At 42.0% G+C, this 13,532-nt stretch overlaps 1 protein-coding gene across 6 annotated transcripts in view; it reads right to left on the reverse strand.

The window, feature by feature from the left end:
* The window catches only part of LOC147354469 (uncharacterized), a 50,485-nt gene that overhangs the window by 20,873 nt on the left and 16,080 nt on the right, over positions 1–13,532 (reverse strand). The window contains exon 1 of one of the 6 annotated variants that reach the window (XM_086354144.1): positions 1,518–1,637. The exons of 4 other annotated variants lie outside the window; for them this stretch is intronic. The gene's annotated coding sequence lies outside the window, so the exon portion shown is untranslated. Of the gene's footprint in view, positions 1–1,222; positions 1,638–13,532 lie in introns of those variants that run through there. One more of the 6 variants, XM_086354140.1, reaches the window with a different exon arrangement.

Raw genomic sequence — 13,532 nt, forward strand, 5'->3', positions numbered from 1 at the left:
AAAGCCAAAAATCAATGTATCACGACTTAAAAATCCTGATCAAATGGATTCAGCACTGGTCTGGATCTAGTCCCCTCCCCCACCTGCACACTAATTGTTTCCACTTCATTTGGTTTATCTGTTTCCCTACTTCTTTCTCCGTCTCCCTTCCTCTTCCCCTCGGCTCTCCTGCTGTGCTTGTCCTCCTCTACTTCTTCCCTACCTACCATCCTGCCTCTCTTTGCCATCTGTTCCCCGTCAAGATGCTTTCTTTCCAACCTCCCTGGTGATCCTCAATCTCCGTATTTCAGCCTTTCTTCTTCCATATCTGCCTTCCCTTCCTCCCCTCTCTGGCACCCCCAAGTGGCTATGCTTCCTCTCAGTTTCCTTTCTCAGCTCCTCCAATAACTAGGAGTCCCCTTTCTCTTCTAGCAGGATATTACTCTGTAAGCCAAGGTCCCAACTCTTGTATCCCCTTTGCGGGCTCTGTGTGTGAACTGCCCCTCCACTGTTGCCCTCTTTGGGATCCCTGATTTACAGCCCCTCTCCCTTGAAGGCTATAGAAGGAGGCGGCAGAAGATGAGATGGTTAGATACCATCACCGAGTCAACGATCAAGAATTTGAGCAAACTCTGGGAAATAAAGGGGTCGTAAAGACTCGGAATGAACACCACCACCTCCCTTTCTTGCTCACCTTTAACTCTCAGGAAATCCTGCTTTTCTCTAAACTTTTCCCCTAACCGCTACCTTCAAGGCCGATTCTTTTTCATGCTATTGTTTTCTTCGCAAGCTCCTCACAATCCTCTTCGCTGCCATCGCTTCTCCCTCATGCTTTTCTCAAATATCTATTTCTCTAGGAGTCGCTGTCTCTGCTGCTTCTGACCCCTCCTGGCCTCCTAATGTAAGGGATGGCGACTGAATAAGAAGCCCCCCACCCGCAAGAGCCAAATTGCAACGGGTGGAATTTGGGACGGAGAACCTCGGGTGTCACGTGGCTGGAGTAGGTCACCTCCCCCGACACGGGTCAGGGCAACGTCACTATGAAGGCAAGGCCTGCGGGGCGAAAGGACCCGCCTGAGGAGGCTTGAGGTTAGAGGAACTGGGAGGGAAGGGGTGTCAGCAGCGAGACGGGCTCTCCAGAATCCCAGGAACGGGGAGCTGGCGCGGCCTCTCCGGGAGGAGGGGAGTCGGCGTGGCCAGGGGCTGAGGAGGAGGATGGGGGCCGCGGAGCTAATAAACCCACCTCGCCGAAGAGAATCCTATGCGGTGTACGAAGGCAGAGGGGTCAGTGATGTCAGTAAATGGTTTGAGGCAGGAAAGAGTTGCGAAACGAAGCGTCTCTATGAACCAAAAACTGGAAGCAGCTTCAGAGCGACTTTAAAGCATAATGGAGGCGCCCCTTTGCCGCTCACCAAGACGTCTGAACTTGCTGGGGATGGTAGGACGGGCGCAGGGATTTAGTCACTAGCGAACCTGAGGCTCGGGATACAGAGGAAAAGAGACTGAACTCAGGTTCGACTAGAAAGAAAGAAACTCACGCTGAGCTGGGACACCTCCACTCCCCGCGCTCCACTTCCGGGGTTGTGGGACGCTGCGCGCACGCGCAGTGAAAGGGCGGAGCGGCCTGGGGGCGGGGACTCAGCGGAGCCTGGTCGTCGGGGAGCGGGGCACTGAGCGAGGACAAAAACGCGGGAGTACGGCGGAAGTGTAAGGAGGGGCTTCGAGGCGTAGGGGGCCGAGCCTCCGGGCGCAGTTGGCCGGGCGGCACGGCGCGGCGGGGGGGCGCACAGGTCTAAGCCTGCAGGCCCTTGGGGTGCGGTGGGCAGGGAGAAACAATTCATTACTGTAATCACCTCTTAAGGTGACCGCTGCTGCTGCTGCAGCCAGAATATTAAAACAGGCGTGCTCCTTGCAAGGAAAGTTATGATAAAACCAGACATTGTATTAAAAAGAAAAGACATCACTTTGCCAACAAAGGTCCCTATACTCAAAGCTATGGTTCTTGCAGTAGTCAGGGATGTGAGAGTTGGTCCATAAAGAAGGCTCAGCATCGCAGAACTGATGCTTTTGAATTGTGGTGCTGGAGAAGAGTCTTGAGGGTCCCTTGGACTGCATGGAGATCAAACCAGTCAATCCTAAAGGAAATCAGTCCTGAATGTTCATTGGAAGGAGTGAGGCTGAAGCTGAAGCTCCAGTACTTGGGCCACTTGATGGGAAAACCTGACTCTTAGAAAAGTCCCGGATGCTGGGAAAGACTGAAGGCAGGAGAAGGGGACAACAGAGGACGAGATGGTTGGATGGCATCACCGACTGGATGGACAAGTTTCAGCACGCTCCAGGAGATGCAGGATGGGAAGCCTGGCTGCTTTAGTCCATGGGGTCGCCAAGAGCCGAATACGACTGAGGTACAGAACAGTAACTGCTCCTCGCCCCACCCATCCCATAAAATCATCTCAGGCTTGGGTCTAGCACTGGCAATCAACCTTAATGCACAACATGTAAATTTATCCCTCAAATGTCTTCACATTCTCCAATCTCTTAGGATCTTTCCCCACTATTACACAGCACTATCCACCACACTTGTCAGCAGTCCAAAATTCAGCCCTATCCCCACTGGGTTTCACTGACTGGAAAACATCCAATAAAAACCCACTTCTTTAATTCGAAGAAAATTTTCTACACTAGTATCAGACCACAGGGCTCCCCAGGTGGCTCAGTTGGAAATTTGCCTGCCAATGAAGGAGCTACAAGAGATGGGGCTTCAATCCCTGAGTCAAGGACCTCCAGGATTAGGAAATGCAACCCACCCCAGTATTCTTGCTTGGAAAATCCCATGGACAGCGGAGCCTGGCAGGCTACACTCCATGGGGTTTCAAAGAGTCAGAGGCGACAGAGCACAGCAACCATTCTATATTTCTCTTGGACTCTAGTGCTGATACAATGATTCTAGTGCTGATACAAGTACCTAGCATCACTGAAAATAATCTCCTAAAATGAAGAGTCTTTGTAGTCAATTTATTACTCTGGTCATATAAACCAGAAAAGGACAGTAATAAGCCTCCCTAACACTGGAGAAAAAACTCCAGCTCCATCACCGATCCCGAAAGTTGAAATTCTAAACTAGTTCCTGAACACTTATTTCAGGATATTTGTAAAATTATTAAGTGTCATGTCTTAATTAAAATGATTTTCCCCAAAATTTACTGTATATTTTATGCACTATGTGTGTCAGGATTTTACATGGAAAGGAATCAAACTTCTCATGTCCACAATTGAATTTACTTGGGGTGGAGGAACGGGTGGATGAGTAGGAAAGTCCGGTGACCCGAGACCACAGATAGGGAGCAGAGGCGCAGTTTAACAAGAAAAAAAGAACAAAAACAGTACCACTCGTTTCCAACAGTGACTACACCTACCATTTGCTTTGAACTCCGCTTCTGGGCATGAGGGGCGGGCCCAAGTGGGCCAGAGCAGATACTGGCATGTTCCATCCTTTAGTTGCCGAGGCCTTTGGTCAGCCTTTAGAAGTACTTGGTGCTTTACTGGTGGCTCAGATGGTAAAGGAATCCACCCAGAATGCAGAAGTCTGGGTTCACTCCCTGGGGTGGGAACATCCCCTTGAGGAGGGCATGGCAACCCACTCCAGTCTTCTCGCCTGGAGAACGCCATCGACAGAGGAGCCTGGCAGGCTACAGTTCATGTGGACCCAAAGAGTTAACATGACTGAGGGACTAAGCACACACACAGTGTTTCACGTCTTGAGTTGCACCACTGATTCTTCATTAGTTTAAGTAACTATCGGTAACAGTTTCAAAATAAAAGCTGGAAATTCTGTGGGATAATAACTGTCAAAAGTAAGGTTTCCTGCTGATGAGGCTGAAGCGATTCAGAGGCCTGGGAACTAAAACCAGGCGTGGCCACAGGGCTGGGGGTAGGTGGGAGTGGGGTGGGGATTAATGTAGGGTGGTGGCTGGACCCAGGAATATTCCAGGAATTAGAATTATTTAGCAGTTTAAGTAAATAAGAACTAACTTTGTGTGGGAATGACAAGCTAGAATATAAAACACACAACTCTTAGAATGGGCTACTTCATACTAACGGTTCTAAGGAGAAAAATGTCTTGACATTCCACTTCTTCAAGGATCAAGCTTAGTAGTCACTGCAGTGGCCCAGCGACAGTGCACCCTGAGGGGAATGCAGGACGGAGAAAGGCAGGCACTGTTCTGTGCTTTGGACATTCCGGCCTTGGTAGACCAGGAAGGGCCGCTTGGGCCCATCCTCCTCCTCAGGCAGTCCAGATAAGTTTGGGGGATTCTCTCCTGGTTTCAGATCACCTAGTTATTGCTTAAGGACACCAAATTTTATTTGGCACTATATTAACATACATAGCCCCCCAGTTAAAAGGTGCATGAGGATCCTGGTTGAAAGATACTGGGATTTCCTCAGTTGAAGGACAATTAGTGGCACATCCCTGGTGGTCCAGTGGTAAAGAATCCACCTGCCAATGCACTGGACGTGGGTTTGATCCCTGGTCTGTGAGGATACCACGTGTCTAGGAGCAACAAGCCTGTGCAACACAAGTACTGAGCTTGTCCTCTAAAGCTTGTGTTCTGCAACAAGAGTAGCTACAGCAGTGAGAAGCCTTCACACAGCAACTAGAGAGTAGCTCCTGCTGGCTGCAACTAGAGAAAGTCCACGTGCAGCAAAACCAAATCAGCACAGCCGGAAACAGAGAAGACATTGAGTGCTGTGCACTGACCAAAACAAGGGGAGTCAGGACTCCTGTCTCCAAGCAAGCCCCAGCCAGGTGTATGTATTTTATGTACAAAATTCATAGCCCCCGCTCACTGCAAGGAGAGAAAAGCCAGTGCAGCAATGATGACCCACCACAGCCAAAAATACATTTTATAATTATTAAAGAGAAAAAAAAAGCCCTTCACCAAGAACTGCATTCTTTATAAAAAGTGTTTCTGTTCCATGCTTGTGATGACATAGCTTCAAATACTTTTGAGAAAAACTTGTATACATCATAATATATAATACTTCAGTCAATACTTCTTCAATGAAAGGGAATGTCAGTTACTTTTTGTTTAAACATTGTAATATATTTTCTTTGTTGTTCCAGAAAGCTGTCAGATGTGGACAACAAAGACGGTAAAATATAAAGTCTTGAGAAGAGTTTATTTTCACCAAAATTATCAACTTTGCACTATTTATAAATACTTCTACATGTATTAACTGACTGAACTCAAGTCCTAAAGGAACTTTCTTCATATTTATAAGGCATGTACTATGTCCCCTTTCATTGTCTTATGTGCATTTTAATCTTACAAGTCTCAAAATAACCTATAGACTTATGTATTTGTTAGTATAAGGCATGGAAGAAATAGAAATTAAACATTAAACCTAGCTCACAACATGTGGACAGACAAGAATGCTAAGGAAAAACCATTGAGAAAACAAAAGAAATAAGGTGGCATGATTTGAGAGAATAGCATTCAAACATGTATATTACCATATGTAGAATAGACAGACAGTGAGAGTTTGATGTATGACACAGGACACCAGAGCCACTGCTCTGTGACAACCTGGTGAGATAGGCTGGGGAGGGAGGTGGGTTTAGGAAGGATGGAAGCTATGTATGCCTACAGCCGATTCATGTTAATGTGCAGCAAACACCATCACAATATTGTTAAAAAAAAAGAAATTTTACTACAGCTGACAAGAACCATGGAGCATATTACTTATTTCTATAATGTGACATTAACACTAATATCCTCTGGAAAACTGGACTTCTGTTTAGTATTTATTACCTAATAAATATTTCCAAACGTTAATGTTCATTAGGCTACTGTAAAAGTTCCTTAGGCAAGAGACAGTAAATAGTAATTTATCTGTTTAGTAAGATAGACAAATAGTAAGCTACTACCATCTTCAAAAACTGTACAGAACAATGGAACATATTGGTACTGCAGTAAAAGGAATGTTATAAATTCATAGCATGAGTAAACATTCAGTGTTTTCTTACACAGTCTCACTGTGGTTTTCCCATGTTTGACTACTGACTTCTTTAGACTTTAAAAAAAACCACTTCCTGTGCTGCCTCTCTGGGCAGACTGAGACAAAAGACTAAGGCCTCCTTTCTTTGATACCAACTGGTAACTTACCAGAGCAGGTAGCTTCTCCTCCTTGCCATCAGTAATCATCTTAACACTCCACGAATGTCACCATTCCTTGTTAGTCAAGCTTTTTCCCCCAACAGCTTCTAAGTCTACCCTGCTCCCACTAGAAAGTTTCAGCAGTTAACATTCTCATAACATTTTAGCATATGGCTACATCTGTCTCAATATTGAAACCAAACTTTGGGTTTGGTTCCATCCTGTTCCAGTGGGTGACTGCAAAGTAACAAGAACCAATACGTTGTCAACTGAATATAAGAAATTTCTACTCTATCAAACAAAAAAAATTCCCATCATATAGTGTGGGTTCTAAATTATTTCCACAGCTGCCCTGGTGGCTCAGTGATAAGGAATCCACGTGCCAATGCAGGAGACATGGGACACATCCCTGGTTGGGGAAATTCCCACATGCTGTGGAGTTACTGACCTAATGAGCCACAACTATTGGGCTAATAATAAACAATAATAATAATAATAATACTTTCAGAATGTTCCAAGCTCAAAAAGAGCTATCATTTTAACCTTATTTCCAAAGTTTTTTGTTTCCTAATTTTTGCCCGTTTATTATTCCTATTTTCACTTCATGTAAATTAGGCACATGCTATTAGTTTTATTCAGGCACAAAAAAAGGCATCAGGAAATATAATTGCTCCACTATGGACAGTGTGGAGAGAATAACTCAAGTGCAAATTATTAGTATATAATCCCAAAATTGTCTATTCTTTGATTTCATCATGAAAAGAAATTCTTCTACCTTCTTTCAACCTTGAGAGCCTTTGGCACATTCCTAGTTTGTTATGAAGAACTGAGGTGGCATAAAGCTGTGTAGCTGGAAGAAACATGATCCATTCAGAGTTACGGAACAAATGATACAAACTTTATTAGAGCACAAGACTTATGATACATTCTGAATAAAACAGAGGCACAACATAAATGACAGCAATTAATTTGAAGCAGATACACACACATACTTTTCTGGTTCTTTTGACTAAATTTTCAAGAAAACGGCTCTCTTCAATTTCAAAGAGTAAGTTTCCATTAATCATTCATATACAACAGCAGTTCCCAGTTAAGGGAGAAAACGACCAGCATTTCCCTGGTATAACTTCTCCCACATGGTCAGTCCCCAGTAACCTGTCAACTCTCCTCCCAAGAAAAGCCCAAGTCCCATAATGTCTAGCCTGCTCTTTTGATGGTCAGATGGTACAGCATTCAGTCCTATAACCCAAGGTGGCCTGTCTACAGAAAGGCACCCTAATATGAATAATGTCTTAACTTTTTACATGATTCTCTGTCCCTCACTGATTCTAATTCACACACCATTGAATTTCATATTTTAGTGGCCCTGTTTACCCACGAAAAATGGATATGAATGAACCACAGCTAAGGAAGTCTGCCCCTTCCTCTTACTCATTTCTTTGCAGAGACCATCATGAAAGTCTCAAAGAAAGCTATACAAGTTTTCAAACCTTGTGGAAATGTCATGAAAAACAATGTCACCTTCTCTAGAAAACTCAAGTAACTAAATACACAGTGAAGATAATGGGTCATTTCCACACGTTATTAAGTTTCAACACACGACATAAGTATACTGCCTTAATATAATAGGTTAATTGTCAGAAAACTAAAGACTTATTTATTCCTAAAATGAATTATCTCTTATATGATCTGTTGTAAGTCCAAAATTTTACCAAATTCATTACCGCTACACAGATTCTCCCCGTTATGAATTTTGGGAGGAATCTTGAGGAAATATGGTTTTCTTCAATGTGTTTCCAAATTCGGTATATCTATACAGTTTCTGACCTGCACAAATCACTTCATTATATCCAAGGTGAATATTTGATGTAAAAAACCACACAATATTCATTACCTGTGCAAGCTTGCTCTCCATATAAATCCTCTCACGTTTCAGTTTTGATCAATGGGTTAAAGCTTCAGTGTGCACAATTTGTGTGGTTTCTCTGAAAGACATATATTCTGAAGTCTATTTACACTCGGAACCCTAGAGAAAGCCCCTGACCATCCATTTCCAAGACTCCTCTTCACTATGGACTCTTACCTAATACTTCAATCCAAGGTGAAACTTTTTCCAGTCCTGCGGCATTTGTAAAGCACTGCTCCAGTTATGTTCCCCAACTTAGACATTTGAGTAAAATCCTTTTCACAAATACTGTATTTGTGTGATTTAATTCCAGAATATATATTCTCAGATACCTAAAGAGTGAGAAGCAATTTTGAAAACTGGACAGGGAAGCCTGGCATGCTGCAGTCCATGAGGTCGCAAAGAGTTGGACACGACTGAGCAACTGAACTGAACCGAACAGCTTGGTAGGCTACCATGCTTCTACTAGAAAGCTTCAGCATTGCTGTTAACAAACATTCTCATAAGAGTTTAACATATGGCTTGATTTGTCTCAAAATTCAAACCAAATTTTGGGTTTGGTTCCATCTTGTTCTTTCTGTGACTGCAAAGTAACAAGATCCAACATATTGGGGACTGAATATATGAAATTTCTAGTTTATCAAACAAAAAAAAATTCCCATCATATAGTGTGGATTCTAAAGTATTTCTGGGTCTTCCCTGGTGCTCAGTGGTAAGGAATCCGCCTGCCAAATAGGAGACATGGGACAGATCCCTGGTCTAGAAAATTCCTACATGCTTTGGAGACATGCCTAAGCCACAACTATACAACCAAAAACAAATGAATAACAAAATATAATTTATTTCAGAATCCTCCCAGATCAAAAAGAGCTATCACTTTTAACCTTATTTCTGAAGTTTTTTATTTCCTAATTTTTGCACATTTATTATTCCTATTTTCACTTCATGTAAATTAGGCACATGCTATTAGTTTCATTTTGGCACAAGCGCACATTGGAAATATAATTGTTCCGTTATGGACAGAGTGTGGTATAATAACTGAAGTGCAAATTATTAGTATATAATCCCAAAATTGTCTATTGTTTGATGTTGTCATGAAAAGAAATTCTACATTCTTTCTACCTGAAGAGCCTTTGATGCATTCCTAGTTTCTGTTATGAAGTTGAGGTGGTGAAAAACTGTGTTGTTGGAAGAAACATGATCCATTCAGGGTTATGGGGAAAATGATACAAATTTTATTAGATCACAAGACTTAGGATACATTCTGAAGAAAACAGAAGTACAACATAAATGGCAGCAATCAGTGATGAAACAGATACACACGCATACTTCTCTGGTTCTTTTGATCCCATTTCTCTTCAACTTCCAAGAAGTTTCCATTAATCATTTATATGCAGTGGCAACCGCCAGTTAAGGGAGAAAATGACCAGCATTTTCCTGCTATAATTTCTCCCACGTAATGTCTTCAGTAACCTGTCAACTCCCCTCCCATGAAAAGCCCAAGTCCCTTAATGTCCAGGTTGCTCTTTGCATAGGCAGATGGTACATCATTCAGTCCTATAATCACGGTGGCCTGTGTACAGAAGGGCATCCTGAACATAATGAGCATGCTGAGTCGTCATGGTTTGACATGGTTCCCTGTCCCTCACTGATCCTACTTCACACACCATTGAATTCGATATTTTAGTGTCCCTGTTTACCCATGAAAGATGGATATTAACGAAACACACCTAATGAAGTCTGCCCCTTCATCTTACTGATTTCTTTGCAGAGGCCATCATGAAAATCCCTAAGAAAGCTATAAAAGTTTTCAAACCTTGCGGAAATGTCATAAAAAATAACGTCACCTTCTCAAGAAAACTCAAGTAATTAAATATACACTGAAGATTAGCGACTATTTCCACAGGTCATGAAGTTTCAAAATACTTAACATAATTATATTGCCATAACACAGGAGGTTAATTGTTGGAAAACTAAAGATTTATTTATTCTTAAAATGAATCATCTCACATGATCTGTTGTAAGAACTGTCCCAAAATTTTACGAAAGTCATTACAATTCTAAGGATTCGCCCTGATATGAATCTCGGGGGGAATCTTGAGGAAATACGTTTTCTTAAATGTATTTCCAAATTCAGTGTATCTGTAGTTTCTGGCCTGCATAAATCACACCCAAGGTGTGAATATCTCATGAAAAAATTCATTACTTCTGTAAGCTTGCCCTCTTAGGTTCCATCATTTTGATCTTTGTGTTAACGCTTTAGTGAGCACATTACTTCTGTGTGGTTTCTCTGAAACATATATTCTGAAGTCTAGTGTACTCTGAAGCCTGCAGAAAGGCCTTTGCCATCCAATTCCAAGACTCCTCTTTACTATGCAGTCTTGATGTCTAATACTTCAACTCAAGCTGAAACTTTCTCCACCTCCATTGCATTTGTAAAGCATTGCTCCAGAATGTTTCCCAACTTTGATGTTTGGGTAAAATTCTTTCCACAGATATTGCATTTGTGTGGTTTATCTCCAGGATATATGTTCTTAGATACCTAAAGAGGGAGCAGTAATTGTGACAACTGCCATAGAAGTTGCATTTCTAAGTATAAAGTATTTGCTGAACACTGAGATACAGGGAGCACCTAAAAGCCTTGCCACATATTCTGCACTAGTAAGCTTCTCTGTAGCATGGACGATCTGATGGTTGGTGAGATGTGACCCCCGAGTAAAGGTTTTACATACTCATGTCACTTGTAAGCTTTCTCTGCAAAATGACTTCTTTACTGAAGCCTGAATTTGGACTGTTGCCTAAAAACCCGACACACTTATTACATTGATACAATTTTCATCTAGTGTGAATATTCTCAAGAAGCTTAAGGTGTAAACAAAAAGCCTGGCCACATTGTTTATCTTTGGAAATCCTCTCTAGTGTGGGTCACCTGATGTCTTTTTAGGCCAGTATGCCACCTGAAGGATTTGCCACACTCACATTTGCAAAGATTTCTTTGCATTATGAATTCTCTGATGATGGGAATGATCAGCCTGTTATTGAAATCCTGGCTGCACACATTTACATGATTCCCTCCACTGGAGGGATTGACTGTGCTCTGAATGTATGGAATCTTGCCGGTAGGCATTTTCTCATTTTTGTAAAAAACTGAATGCTGTCCAAAAGACTTACCACATGTACTACGTGGGTAAGATTTCAATTCAGAATTAATTACCTGAGGATTAGTTAGATCTGAATACAGAATCAAGCCTTTGCCCACATCGACTACATTTGTGCAATTTCCTCCAGTTTGACTTTTCGGAAGGTCAAAAACTTCCTGTACTTTACTTCAGTCACTACATTTGTATGTTTTCACTGCAGTACTGATTTTCAGATGATCCTTGTGACTGGAGGCTTTGTCATATAAATTCCGTTTATGTGGCTCTCTCCTGTATGAACTGCCGAATGGTCAGTTAAGGCTGAACGTGAACTAGAAGCTTTGCCACATTCATTTCATTTGTACGCTTTCTATACAGTATGAATTCTCTGGTGAATTATAAGGCCTGAACTCAGATTAAAGGCTTTGCCACACTCATTACAGTTGCACTAAAATGCTTCTCACAATTGTTCCATTTGTAACAGTTTTCTCCACTATGAATTATCCGATGCTTCCTATGATGGTCATTTCAAGTAAAACACTGGCCACATACATCACATTTCCATGCTTTCTCTCCATTAAGGCTGACTGAGCACTAAAGTTTGTAATCATTGTTTCAACTGTAAGGTTTCTCTCTAATATAAATTCTCTGATGAACCGCAAGGTTTGTGTTTAGATTACAAGCCTCGACATTGAGATCACATTTATGTTTTCTCTCCAGTATTAGTTCTCTGATGAATTCCATGTTGTGCACTTCAAGTAAAGGATCAGCTACATGCAACACATTTATATGTTTCTCTCCAGTATGAATTCTGGATAAACTGCAAGCTTACCAATATGACTAAAGGCCTTGCCACAGACAACACATTCATATGCTTTCTCTCCAGAATGAATTTTCCGATGAACTGCCAGGTTTGCAGTTTGACTAAAGGCCTTGCCACAAACGTCTCTAGAATATGAGCTCTCCAATGAACTGCAAAGTAACAGCTGGAATTGAAGACTTTGCCCCATAGATACATTTCTGTGCTTTCTCTCCTGTATGACCTGCCTGATGGAGAGTTAAGGCTGATTTGAAATTAAAGACCTTGTCACATACATCACATCTATATGCTTTCTATCCAGTATGAATTTTCTGATGAGATGCAAGGCCTCCATTTACACTAAAGGCCTTACCACATACATCACATTTATATGGTTTCTCGTCCATATGAATTTTCCGATGAGTTCCAAGGCTTCCATTTACACTAAAGGCCTTGCCACATACATCACATTTATATGGTTTCTCTCCAGTATGAAGGAGCAGATGAAGTGCCCGGCTTTCTTCGCAAGTAAAGGCCTTTGCACACACATCACATTTATATAGTTTCTATCCACTATGAGTTCTCCCATGATTTTGAAGGTATGCATTGTGCTTAAAGCAGTAGCCAAATACATTACATTTATATGCTCTCTCTCCAGTATGAACTCTCAGATGAATTTGAAGGGCTGTGTTCTGTTTAAAGCTGTGGCTACATACATCACATTTATATGCTTTCTCTCCAGTATGATTTCTCTGATGAACTGCAAGGCTCACATTATCATTAAACGCCTTGCCACATACGTCAGCTTTATATGGTAATCTTCGTATATGGATTCTTTAATATCTAGTGAGTTCTGAGTCCTGAAGCATGGTTATGCCACACTCATTACTTTTGTAAGATTTTTTCTTGTGTCCTTCTGGGTCTGGGGCCTGTTCTGAGGGATGCATAACAGCACACTCATTTTTATGAGAATTGCCTTTGCAGACACTATGAGTTCTCTGAATTGGCAAAACTGAGGTGCTACTGTTGATATTCGTCACAACTTGACTACATTCAAAAATTGTCCTTCAAACTGAAGCATCTGCAATGCATCATGAAAGCTTGATCCGAGCCTTTCAACAGGCTTATCTCCTGCATCATTTCTACTCTGATGATCTCTTCCATCAGTGAGATTTTTGTTATGAGATATAGATATTCCGTTGTCTCTTCTCTCATTATCTGTCCACAGACTCTCCCAACCATCCAAATTTTCCTGTATCTTCCTGAGGAAAAAAATCTTTAATTTCAGAAGTTTCGGCTCTCCCAAATATCACTCTTTGAAAATTTTCTCCTTTTCCACTGTTTCCTTTTGCTTGTAATTTCATGGTCATATCTATACGAGACACATCTGCAAGATATAAAGAACCATGCTGCTGCTGCTGCTAAGTCGATTCAGTCGTGTCTGACTCTGTGCGACCCCATAGACGGCAGCCCACCAGGCTCCACCGTCCCTGGGATTCTCCAGGCAAGAACACTGGAGTGGGTTGCTATTTCCCTCTCCAATGCATGAAAGT

The sequence above is a fragment of the Bos grunniens genome, chromosome 18 (assembly GCF_055505025.1).
Source record: "Bos grunniens cultivar Pamir isolate PY7600 chromosome 18, Bosgru_T2T1.0, whole genome shotgun sequence".
In the NCBI taxonomy this organism is placed as follows: Eukaryota; Metazoa; Chordata; class Mammalia; order Artiodactyla; family Bovidae; genus Bos; species Bos grunniens.